Source organism: Hylaeus volcanicus, chromosome 1, assembly GCF_026283585.1.
Source record: "Hylaeus volcanicus isolate JK05 chromosome 1, UHH_iyHylVolc1.0_haploid, whole genome shotgun sequence".
Classification (NCBI taxonomy): Eukaryota; Metazoa; Arthropoda; class Insecta; order Hymenoptera; family Colletidae; genus Hylaeus; species Hylaeus volcanicus.
In genome coordinates this window covers 24,088,535-24,100,895 of record NC_071976.1, presented here as the reverse complement: position 1 = coordinate 24,100,895, position 12,361 = coordinate 24,088,535, and positions in this window count along the sequence as shown.

The window sequence follows — 12,361 nt, the reverse complement described above, 5'->3', positions numbered from 1 at the left end:
GCGCCTACTTAAGCACCACCTTGAGAATTACTGCGATTGCAGGGTCGCACGTCCGGACGACGCCGGAGCGCAATAGGGAGTCGCGGCTGAAAATTGTCGGACACGTTCGACGAAGCGTCGTAGAAGGAGGAAGCGTCGAAGGTTGCAGTTACACCCGATATAAATGACGATGCTTTCGCGGATAGACGGTAATGTGGCCGATGTTAAGGCGCACGCAATAAAACACACGTCCCGATTACACGTTGCGCGGAACAAGAATCTTCGGTCAGGCGTTGCTTCGATTCTCGTAATGATAAGCTCGTCCCTGCTTTGAATTGTTACCGAGCGTAGTGAAGCGTACCAGAGTAAATAACCAGAACGAGAAATCATTTTTTAATAGACTTCGCTGCTCTCTATCTTCAACAAAAAATGTTGCAGTTGACGAGGCTCGCGATAAAGTATCCTTGTACAATTTACAAGAAAGGAAGAGAACTCGTTCAAAAGTAAATAGAATCCATGTATAGAATCTAAGTGATTTTTCCTTATTATTATAAGAAATGTGCCGAATGAGTCTAGGTTGACCCAAAAGAGGTTTAAAACTATAGACAGCAAGTTGTTTTAATTTGTTTCTCGAAATAATAGTTTCCTATAGTTGCCATTTTCATGCCTTTTTCGATCACTGTACAGCGCCTTGAATTCAAGACACCAACATACTCTACTCGAAACAAGCATAACTTAGCTTCTCCATATTTACCGTGGCAACAACAAATATTTTTAGAAAGCTAATCCTACCCTTTATGCCTACAGATACAATTCTTTTTCCCTCGGGACGTAGTGCTCCTGCAAAAAATCCGAGAATAACCCCTGCCCGGTGCAACTATCCTCAGCCCGCGGACGCGTAGCTTGCCAAGCCCTCGGGAGATAGAGCACGAGGGGGGTAGAGAGGTACACAGTGGCTTCGAACATGTACAACGATCGTCGAAGGTAGCCGTGGCCGAGAAGTAACAAAACTGCTAAATTATCGGCTTGTCCCGCTTCTTCGGAAAGCAGCCTGCCCGTGGCCGAGAACTTCGGAACGGGAGAACGCTCAGAGAACGGAATATGGGTAAGACAAAGTCGCTGGAGCAGTGTCGGAGTTTCCAGATATCCTGTAATTATAGGACGTGGCAGCCGAGCCGCGGGAATGCGCGGTTCAAGAGGGGAGATAGGTTCAATTGCTTTCACCAAGTTCCCAGTCCCTGTCGTTCCAGCGTTCTTTCGCTCTCAAATTACACGCTCCGCGATCGCAGTCGAACGCACTCGAGAGAGACACAGGGATTGGGTGCTTGATTGCATTCTAAGCATCAATCTGTTTGTCGAGCATCAGGGTATCGAGTTATCGTTGCTGTGGCTACTGGCTCCTCGCTCCAATTTTGCCTGGGTATGATCTGGTTGGGTTCAGAGAAGCACATTTCAATGATTTATAATATTGTTTAAATTTCATAGAGAATGCATTAAAAAATAATAATGTGCTATTTGTTAATGTGAATTCAAGGCTCCAGAACGCTTCGCAATCTGTAAACAGTTAATCGAATATTTCGCTAAATGAAACACGCAGGTTTTAAGTCTTCCACTAAAGTAATATATTTAAGAAACAAAAGACCAAATTTAGATACACGCGTTTTAGAATAACGGTGCGAGAGACGCGGACACTAGTAGATTATTCTACCGAACTCAGCTGTTTTGATCACTATTAATCGGAGGGTCTCGAACAAGTGAAAGGAAACTTTCAAATTATAACGGTTTATTTTCGCAAAAAAACCAACACCAACATAAACATTTCCAACATCGTCAATCGAATGACGCCAGTATCAGTAACCCCAATTCATTTGCACACTTGACGATTCCTTGTTACCTTTAAACGTCCCATGCACGATGCGACGTGTCATACGACTTGTCGACACCGTCTTACGACAGATTGTATCGAGTATGGGGCGTTTTAGAACCTGCGGATCCTGTAGCATCAACTATATCTTTCTAGGAAAAGGTTCGACGAGGCCCCTCAGCGTCCCACCTGTCGTTTTCCACCTTCCTGCTCGTTCGGAAACGGTTTCGCCGAAGCGCAGTTTCGATTTCTACGCTTCCTTCGGCCGGCCACTCATTATTCCGCCCTTGCTCCGCCGCGAACGGTATTCAGCGAACCGGGATTTACGAGTTCGTCCGAAAGAACGACGATTACGCGCGCCAAAGGCGTGTTTCTTTGTACAGGGGAACGACGTAGTATTCGTTCCTCGCCTAGGATCGCGTATGCAACGGGAGCTTCCTCGCGGATCGGTAGCGCGCCTCCCCACGGACGAGCCGAGAGGAAGAAGGGGCGCAAGAAGCGCAGAGTTGCGCAGCGGCACGATCGGGTTAATTATTAGTTAGCCCTTTCTCTACGGCATCCGTATATCTTAGGGACTTTTTCACCTCGCGATGGAAAAATGGCCGGCCTGCCAGAGGCGCGTACTGTGGGAGGTCTCGCCGGATGGAAATAGATTCCGTGAGAATCCTCCGCCAGCGGACGTTTCTTTTTCGTTATTCAGCCAGACTAGTTCGACGATAACCCCAACGGACCTCATCCGTGGGATGTTACTGGAATGTTCGGCGGTTTTTCCATCTAGGCAGGTGCATCTTGCCTGGTGCATTTCACGCTGTTAGGAGGGCATTGTTGGCTGGTGCGCCTTGCACTCTTAACTTGCGCTCCGAGTCCCTGGAGATTGATGTCTGTGGAGATCAAATACGATTCTGTTTGTGCTAGGGGAGGCTTGTACTTGGATGCGATCAGTACAAAATCAGGGTTGGGGTGTCACTGTGAATATGTATTAAAAGTAGCAATTTCTTTGAGTGATGATATAAAAGTATAATGTTTCGTTGATTTTCTGACATGACACTCTTGTCAGAAATTTCTCTTTATCTCAAATTATAGAAGCAATAATTAATTCATTTATTAGCTTTTAAACCATGATGTAGGTCACAAGAATTACTGCATATACTAAATGTGACCGAAGTTCTGATAAGGAAATAAATATTAGTCGAAATAATATTTAGGTAAGACCTTGTATTTATTTACTCTCCACCGAGTTTCTTCAGAGCGTTCCAATTTCTTTCCCTTGTGATTTAATTCTGAAGCATCCTCCTCTATTTTTAAAAACTATCCAACTAGCCTATCCATTACAATGTTGTCCATTTTTCAAAGAGATTTGTATGAAATGAAAAATGAAAGAAAAATTAACTACAAAAATCACGATCGAAATAAAAATACTTCTGATAATAAATTGGCTAACTGCGATAAGTCCAGAAATAGTCACGACAGCTGTTCTTAGCGCACGCGAGATCGGCATTTCAATGGCTTCTCCTCACAAAAGAAGGGCTGGCAAGGTCACCGGGCGAGATAACTCCCCGATTATCCAGCGAAAAAATCGGCGAACAAGTGTCATAAATTACTTACATGGACACTATCACGCTCGCTGGAACATAGTCGAGCGAAATGAAGCAACAAGAGTTCGCCGATTTCTAACGAGATCTGAAAGGCCACGGTTACGACGGAAAAAGAGGAACGGAAATTCTGTATCGGTCGATCGTTGGCAGCGCGAATAGGGCGCCATAGGCGAATACCGTTGCATCGGGAGATCGGTCAAAGAAAGGAGGACGACCGTGAATCGCGGATCGTGAATCGCGAACGGTGCGCCGTGCTATCGTGATTTTAGATCGTCGAGTATGCTGGTCGAAACGTGTATGGGAAACGCGCGATGGAACCGCTCCAACCTGACCTGGGAATGGGGAATTCAGGCAATTCTTCTGGACGCATAGCTCAACATTTATATCGCCTTCGTGCAACCACTTTTGCGTGGTGGAAACATACTTGCAGGATTACTGTAAAAGATCATTAAGCCTTTGGAAATTTTTTCGATTCCGTCGACGATTGCCGATGGGGTGCAGATGTAATTTTAAAGAGGAATTATAAACGCATTCGAGTTAGTCTAAACTGGATATACAAGTTCATGAAGAAATTTTCTTTCATTTTACGTTATTAATTCTACCTTGATTTCTACATAAATATCATGGACATTGATATTATTAAAATAATAGACTAACGATATACATATGAGTGTTAGAGTAAATTATTTACGTTTTATGAAATACACCTTTTCTACGGGATATAATTTGCCACACTTACTATTTCTTTCTCGAAACGTAAAAAACGTTTCTTCATATATTAATTTGTTCCAGGAATGACACTTGAAAAATTCACTAAATGGACGTTGAAAAGAAGTCCAGAAAACTGTATATATCAGCCTAAAAATAGAGGACACTTGCCTCGCAACAGAATGCATGAATCGACTGACACGCCAGGGTCCAGCACGTAAATTCCTCAACGTCAAGTCACTCTTTATTCCCTTTTCACGAAATCTGCATTTCCCTCTTTAGCCAAATGAAATCACAGCTGATTTACGAGCAGGTAACCATCCGTACGCGATAAATCAATAGACATTTTAACAAAGTACTGTTCGCAATCATCGCCCGAGCCGCGTTTCTTCGGAGTCCCATTATTTACCGTCCCGTGGCACGTTTCAGGACCAAAAAATAACCCAGGCTTGATTTACAGCGACCTCCTCAATGTAACATGCATCAACGCATTTGCATCGCGTGGCCAGATGCGCCTTTTTATCCGCGGGCTCCAATTGCCCAAGGTCAGTGGCGGCCGTAACCTTTGTAGTTGAAAATTTATGGCCGCTCGTGGCCTTGTCAGCTGGTGATCATCCTGAACGACGGACCTCGGCTCTTAACAATTATCCTGGAAATGTTACCGCGTTCGAAAGAACCGATGCTAAATATAAAACACGGTTCGTGTATAAGGGAAAGGAAATTTTAAACCGAACTATCAAGCAAGGTAAAATACGTGTGGATCCGAATGAATTACTTTAAGTATTTTGTTAAATATGTGATGTATGTATGAAAGGATATATCGAAATTAATTTTAATTAAAACCGTAAGTCGAATTTAGACGAACACAGAATAAAAATGAATTACCTTGGACAAAAATAAAAATCGAATGTACATGTCAATTGTTAATAAGACAAAATACATGAAAGGACAGGAATCGCGTAATGAAATTTATTGCATGGGTCTAGATGAACTCATTATGGATCAGAAATGAGTTATAGTAATAATAAAATATATTCATTCACCTCCATCTGCAATCTATATGCCTGAATTTATCATTCTGTCAGTTGTATTCCTCTGCCAAAGAATATTGATATAAAAAACTGTTAACCTCATGAATATTATTACCCGAATTATTTATTCTATTTGGAAGTATTATTAAGTTTCCGATCCCAGTTTTCCCCAAAACCCTAACAATGAACATATAACACACCCACCATAAACCATCAACATATTTAACCAATATGACTTCCCGGAAATTAGATTCTCTAGCATTCAAGTAGCAGAGGTTCGAGATAAAGAAGATTCTACCATACAGACCGTTGTAATAGCGAAGCTTTCAGACAATCGAGAACTTTGATAACAAAGATTCGTATAATGAAGGTTTTACCGTAATACCCAGTGAGTGGATCTGGCACTGGATTGATCCCATCGCAACGCTGGATCCTCGAATTGAATTTCGCTTATCCTTTGTTTCGAACCAGCGCCGTTCCTCCCTCTGCCGCCCTTATTCCTTCTTTTATCCGCGAAGGCACATAAAACGGGACCGTCAGCAACGCTAACGAGCGCAATAGCGCATGGTCCGACTCGCTTTATCCGCCCGGTCGTAAACTCTCAACCCTCTCAGCCCCCTCGTAATTCAATCTCATTCTGTTTGCCAAGTTTATGCGACCGTGGCTCGTCTCGCTAATTGATTCCCACAGCTCGCGGTTAATTGCCGCGGATCCGTTATCAGCGACGTTAAATATCGGCGAATCGATAAGCGTCGCGGCCTGTTGCCGCGAATAACGAGACACCGGCCGTCTAATCTACGACCAGCCACTCGTTTGTATAGTTTCAACCGAGTGGATCGGCGAATATTCCGTCGGTGTCATTGATTAGAGGCACGAGATTACCGCGAATCGGACGTTTCGCGTTCTAATGACATCGTAGATTCGTTGCAAACCGATTACAGCGTTACCGCAAAGTAATGGAAGCCGCTTCCTATGCATTAGTTCGACACGCGCGCGCCAAGGTATTGGAAGACCTGCGTTTTATCGGTGGATGTTGATCACCCTGACAGAAAGTGATAGAGAGACAAAGAAAGTAAGTGTGTTGGTGCAATGAATCATTGTCAAGGGTGAGAATCTGCAAAAGAAAGGAGATCGACCTCGCCGCGGCTCCTGTGATGAGGAAATTACAACTGACCACCTGCTTTACAATTTCAAGAAACTCAAGTAACATCAATTGTTTCTAGATGTACAGTCAGTCCCATCAGAATTCGTACCCTCTGTGCCTATCGAAGAAATTTTGTCTAAATTAAATAACAGGTTTAATGTTTTCACGCAAATGTTTCATTATAAATATATACATGTTGTACAGTTTATTCATGTAATTGTCATTTAATTGTGCCAAATTTCTTCGATAGACATAGAGAATACGAATACTTATGGGACTGACTCTATATAATTTTTAAATGGTCCAATAAAAATTCTGAACGCGTTTGATGAGTTTGAAATTAAGAGCAGGATTTAGCGAGCAGTTCCTTTTCCTCGGCGGTCAGTCGTCGACAAGCTTCGAAAGAGGAACAAAAGGATTTCGAACAGCGGAAGAGAGTATTTTATCGCTCGGTTCTCTCTTTGCTTTCGTTCCGCTTTTCAATCAATTTGTTCTGGTCGTTACATAATCGCGACTCCATGCGTTACATAATGTTACTTTAAATGCAGAACATCTTGCGATCTGACATAGTCATTGAAGCTTGAGATCCCGAACGGGCGTTACGTTTTCGTTGCGTCGGAGAATGCTGAAGTGGCTCGTTGCCTTTTTTAATATCATTGTCCTCCCCGTGGTCATCTTTATTCACTAAGCACAGAGCGAAACGTAACTATTTCTCTGCCTCGACGTGCAAAGAAATTCCCACTAACTGAACGCTCTGCTATTCAAACATCTCGTTACTCGTTTCATTGAAACATTCTTTCCCGACAGCTGGAGGTAATACTTATAATAATTTAGTAGGAAAGTTGCGGTGTCCGCGTTCACACGTAATAACCACGCCAAGGCGGAAACGTGTCGAGGTAACTGTAGAAGTAAAACACAACGTAATTCCAGCGTTACAAAGTGCTAAGAATACCGTAAAATTAGCGAGGATATATACGGTACTGGCAAACCGGCGATTACTAGCGTTAAAAATGTCTTTATTAAATTACGAAGCATCCGAAAGAACACCTGGATAATTTCAAATAGGAATATACTTTCATAGAATGAAAACAGTACAGCATTTCAATCATTCCTGGCTGAAATTCGTACGAATCTTCAAACCTCGATAGGTGTATGTCTGTATGTATGTATGCATGAATGTAGATTATCACCATTTATTTAGGCCAAATGTTTTGTTGACTGGTCCACTTGCATCCAAACAAATTAATAACCCAACGTATTCGTCAAAATAACAATGATTTTGGTTCGTTTAAAAAGTGTAGATTCAATTTGATTAATAAAATAACTCATGAATCTACAAAATCGTGTCAGAAAATTAAATTAAATTCTCTTACATGTCTACCCACCCATTTCGACTATCATAGATCGTACTGAAAGTCCAGAAACAAGTTTCGTTGAACTTCATGGTGACCCTGGTTTGATAACTCTGCCACGAACAGTTTGCACGCTCGGTCACGACTGACTTTGGAAGAATCATAACTGTTAAATCGCCAAGAGAAGCACGAGGATTAACACTACAGACTACAGTTACTGTGTCAAGAGCTGAATTTGTGAAAAAATACGCCTCGAACCGTTACTCGTCCTCACGGCTCAATCCTCGCGCCGCGTAAGTGCTGCACGTTATTGTACCCCCGCGTGGTGCTCTCTCCCACGCGCGTCCCATGCTAAATCCATATTTCATCGAGCGTGAAGCGATACAAGCGGCACGTGCGGATTAGAATCCGAATCGTGTCACGACCGGAATTTTACATGTTTTCAAGGAATCTAACATTTGTGGCCGACGCGACGTGCGAGGATAAATCGAAGATGAACTCGAATATTTTTAAATAAATTTGTGAAATGAATACTTTGACGACTGACGGAGAATTATTTTACAGCGCAATGTTGGTTGAAGTTTTTACATTTTTGCCAGGGAATTGGGCAATCTCTGAATATTCTTTTTATTGAAAAATGATCGTATGATTCTCAAACTTCACCTGCCAATCTATTTATTCTGCAAGCCTAATTATAATATCATTTCTGAAACTGAATATATTGGTACCATTTTTCGTAAAACAATTCAGAAGAATTTACTTTTGACAAACTGCAATGCAGAACACCATAGAGTTGAATAATTATTCCAACAATCCCACCAAGCCTGGCATATGTGACTTGAACGAAAAAAAGGCAAAATAATTCTAAAACAGTAACACACCTATCATGATCCTGCTCGGCGATTATGTGGATCGCGTTATCACGGTATAATACACCTATGCGACCTAAGTGGGACATGCAAATTGCCACGTAGAAAAGGCAGCGAAGAACGGTAACAGAGCGATTTCTTCTTGCCTCCGAGCAGTTCGATGACGCAGTCGAAGCGTTTTTTGCAAGCGCGTTAAATTTATGTCGAATGACCGCACGAAGTTCATTTGGTTTTTCACGCTAAAGTCGACGTCGCGAGATGGACCAAGACCTCTCCATCGGCGCGCTTTTTATTCATTTTCATCACAACACGCACGTCGTTTCTTGCCCGCGCATGCTACTGTTAATAGCAGACGAACGTTACGAGGGTCCGGTTAATTGAAAACTGCCACGGCGGGAACGTACCGAACAGTACGCTTCTTAATTACCAGCTACGTTCACTCTAAGATAGTGTTTCCAGTAGGAAATGAATCCTAGTCCATCCTAATAAAATAGTTTCAATTCTGTGTTATTTTATTATTATATATACGGATGTAATAGTTGAAGATATGTACATATGCAAATCGTTCAAGGGAGTAACTTGTGCAAGAGAAGAATGGTTTTCGGCGTAAACAAGCTTCCGTTAATCACTTATTCGCGAAAGAAATCCGATCAATTTAATAACTACTTTAACTGACGATAGTTAGCCGTTAATGGCAGGTCACACGGGTTGGATAATGCGATTCGGAAATCATCAGTATCGGGTTCTCCAACCACGAAGTCATCAGTGTCGAGCCTCGTGGTACGTAAATTATTGGTATCGACTTGCATCGTATAAGATTCATGACCGCTGAGCTTTGGAATCATTTTCACTGGTTCCCACGATTGTACGGTCGTTTCTGTCTGAGAATTTTTATATTGTTGTATGTTCTCATGGTCTCCTCAATTTAATCTTAGTTCCTGAGACATTATACACGGAAGCAGAAGGCACCGAGATTAGATTTAAACTTCAACTATTGTACATTTAATATTGTATAGAGTTTTTGTGTTTACATTTAATTTCGAAAATAAAATATGTGTATTTATATTTCATCGAAGATAAATATTTATTTTTATCGTATATTTCTCCTGTGTTATATAAATTGTTACGTTGTCTCGAAAGTGAAGCCTGAATGAAAAAATGCCCTCCACTTAATTTGTCTGTAGACAGTAAAGTGGTAACAGTAATTAATGGCCAGTAATCCGCAGACTATTATCATGAAATTTCATCGTGCCTTGGGCCTCATAGAGCCATAATACACCATTGGTACCCCGTATAATCGAGAAGGAAAGGACACTCGGCTGCGAGGCTGCCAAACCACTATGCGGGAGCAATCGCGGCAGTAATCCCGGTGGTAATCACCGTCCCATACGTTTCATCAGTTACCGTACACGTGTAAACTCCTGAAACCTATTTCTTCGCGCCTCGCGCAGTGATTACCGCGTCTCGAAAGTAGTCTGTTCGGTTAATCGAGCCTCGGTGAGGACGTTAATCTTGTAAATGTTGCCATCACGTTTACGCGAGACACCCAGTATCGTAGACATCGTTCCTTTACTTATCTCCGCTCCGTATTCCTGAGTCAAAATAGCTGCGCGATAAAAGCGCGCCGAAGAATGCCAGTTATCCTCGTACGATTGACCATGGTCGAAGATTATGCTCGCGTACGGTTTTATCATTCGCTGCACGGATAGGAGTCTCGCTGCGGGCGACTCCCAAGCGTCCACCAGCGGTGGAGCTGGACATTGAACAGCTGTCGTTCCAATAAGTTTGATACGAGACTATCCGCTCGTCTTCTGTGCCTTTGGCTATTAGCCTGGCCGCGATAGGAGGGTAATTACCGATGCATAAATCTGTCTAGCGGAAAATCCCGCGGCGCGAAGAAACTGGCGTTGAGGCTACGTAATTCCCGAAGCAGAATCGAGAGGTTTTCGATCGCTGATTGATTTTTTTTTTTTTTCATTTTTATTGGAAGAGGGTATGGTTGAACCGCGATTAATTTGTTTGGTGTTTAGTGTTGCTGTTTTTGTGTTTCATGGTGAATGAGATTAAGTGATCCATTGTGGTTCTAAATGGTAGGTAGCCATCTTTGAAAGTATTTTTTTTTTTAATAATTCTTTATTTAATGTTCCTAACTGTATGCTCAGAATTCTCAGAATTCTATAGAAAGTCATTTCAGTGTCACCACGCCACTGTCCATCCACCACGTCGTCTCAGCCGTTATCAGCGCATCCCGTGACCTCCCGTTGATTTACTATTTCGTCGACTCGTCGATATATCGGACAAGATCGATGCAAGCGGCACGCTGCATCGAGCTGCCTGAGCATATTACCGCGGTTAGAATCGCGGCTGGCTGGGCGCCCGCGACGGTGAATAATGCGTTCCATCTATCCAACCGACGAAGGAGATCCTCGAGAGTGGCCCCGTCGCGATTTCCTTTCCTCTTCCGCGCGAGCGCTACGCCTACGTGTCGATCCATAGCGCGAGGATGCACGCGCGTAGTCACGTTGATCAACGGGAACGATGAAATTGCGCGTGGAGGAAGATCGATCGACGGAGACGTGGCGTCCCTTTCTTCTCGGGATTGTAATGGGGCCCAGACACCATACGACGCTTTGTCGTTTGCATCCCGTTCGGTCTGGGATTTTCTATTTAAGCCAGCAAAATCATTCCTTGTACGTTTACAGAAAATTTATATATTTGTAACCAATTCAGAGCATATTTGACAATCCCTAATAAATTTTTGGTGCATTTATCAATTTCTAACAGACTTATACATGAGATATTTGTAGAAACTGTATCGATTTGTAAATAATTTAATCATTTTAAGAAGTGTACAAATTTAGAGTAAATTTATGGAGAATTCATACATTTTTGAAAGGATTTATAAAGAACTATGTTGAATTTGCAACGTTTGTAAATCTATGAAGAACTCTCAACGATTATAAACTTCGTGAACGAAGCTACCAATCTAAAACGTTTGTATTTCAAAAGCTTAGCTATTAACGATCGTTTTAATTAATTCAGTGCAGGTTTCTATCGTTACATTGATCTTGTATTTTAATTAAATGAGTGTTACATAAAAACCATGGGTTTTCTTTCAGAGAGGCTCGTGAAGCCATCAGCGAAGCTAATATAGCAAAGGCACGAGTAGATGTAGTGATTGATTCCTATATAAAGGTATGTTAGTTCATCACAGCGAAAAACGGTTTTCCGCGTATCGCTATCTAGTTCCTTTATATAGGAATCATTCGCTACATCGGCTCACGTCCAAGGCAAGGTTTGCTTCATCAACCTTACTTGATGAGTCCTCCACAAGTCTTATAATAATTAAAATTACCATTAACAGCCAAACCGTTATTTTAACGTGCTTTTAATCTTTAAAACATTCCGCGACTATCATTAATACTACAGTTGTTTTTAAAATTAGAAATAGATGAAGTTATCAAACAGAATATGATAATTATAAACGGATTGCCTACTTTACTTTCTTAGCAGACCACTTGTAATTCCAATTTCATTTGTTCGTTTTCTTAATATAATTCGATTTACCATTAATGTGACTTGAATCGTTAGATATATAATAAGTGTCGTAGAAACGGCGCCAGGAAAGTGCTAAGGGATAAATTCAGTAGCCTGTGATTGCAGACGTCAGACTCGTGGGGCCATTTGTATCATTGACTCGAAGCACTAATAAACGCTCGACGATGGTATTGAGAAACCAGAAGCGAACATAAAATTGTTTTTATACCCAGGAATCATTACTTATGTACAACAGAAGTTCTCCAAGCCTAACGACTGCTA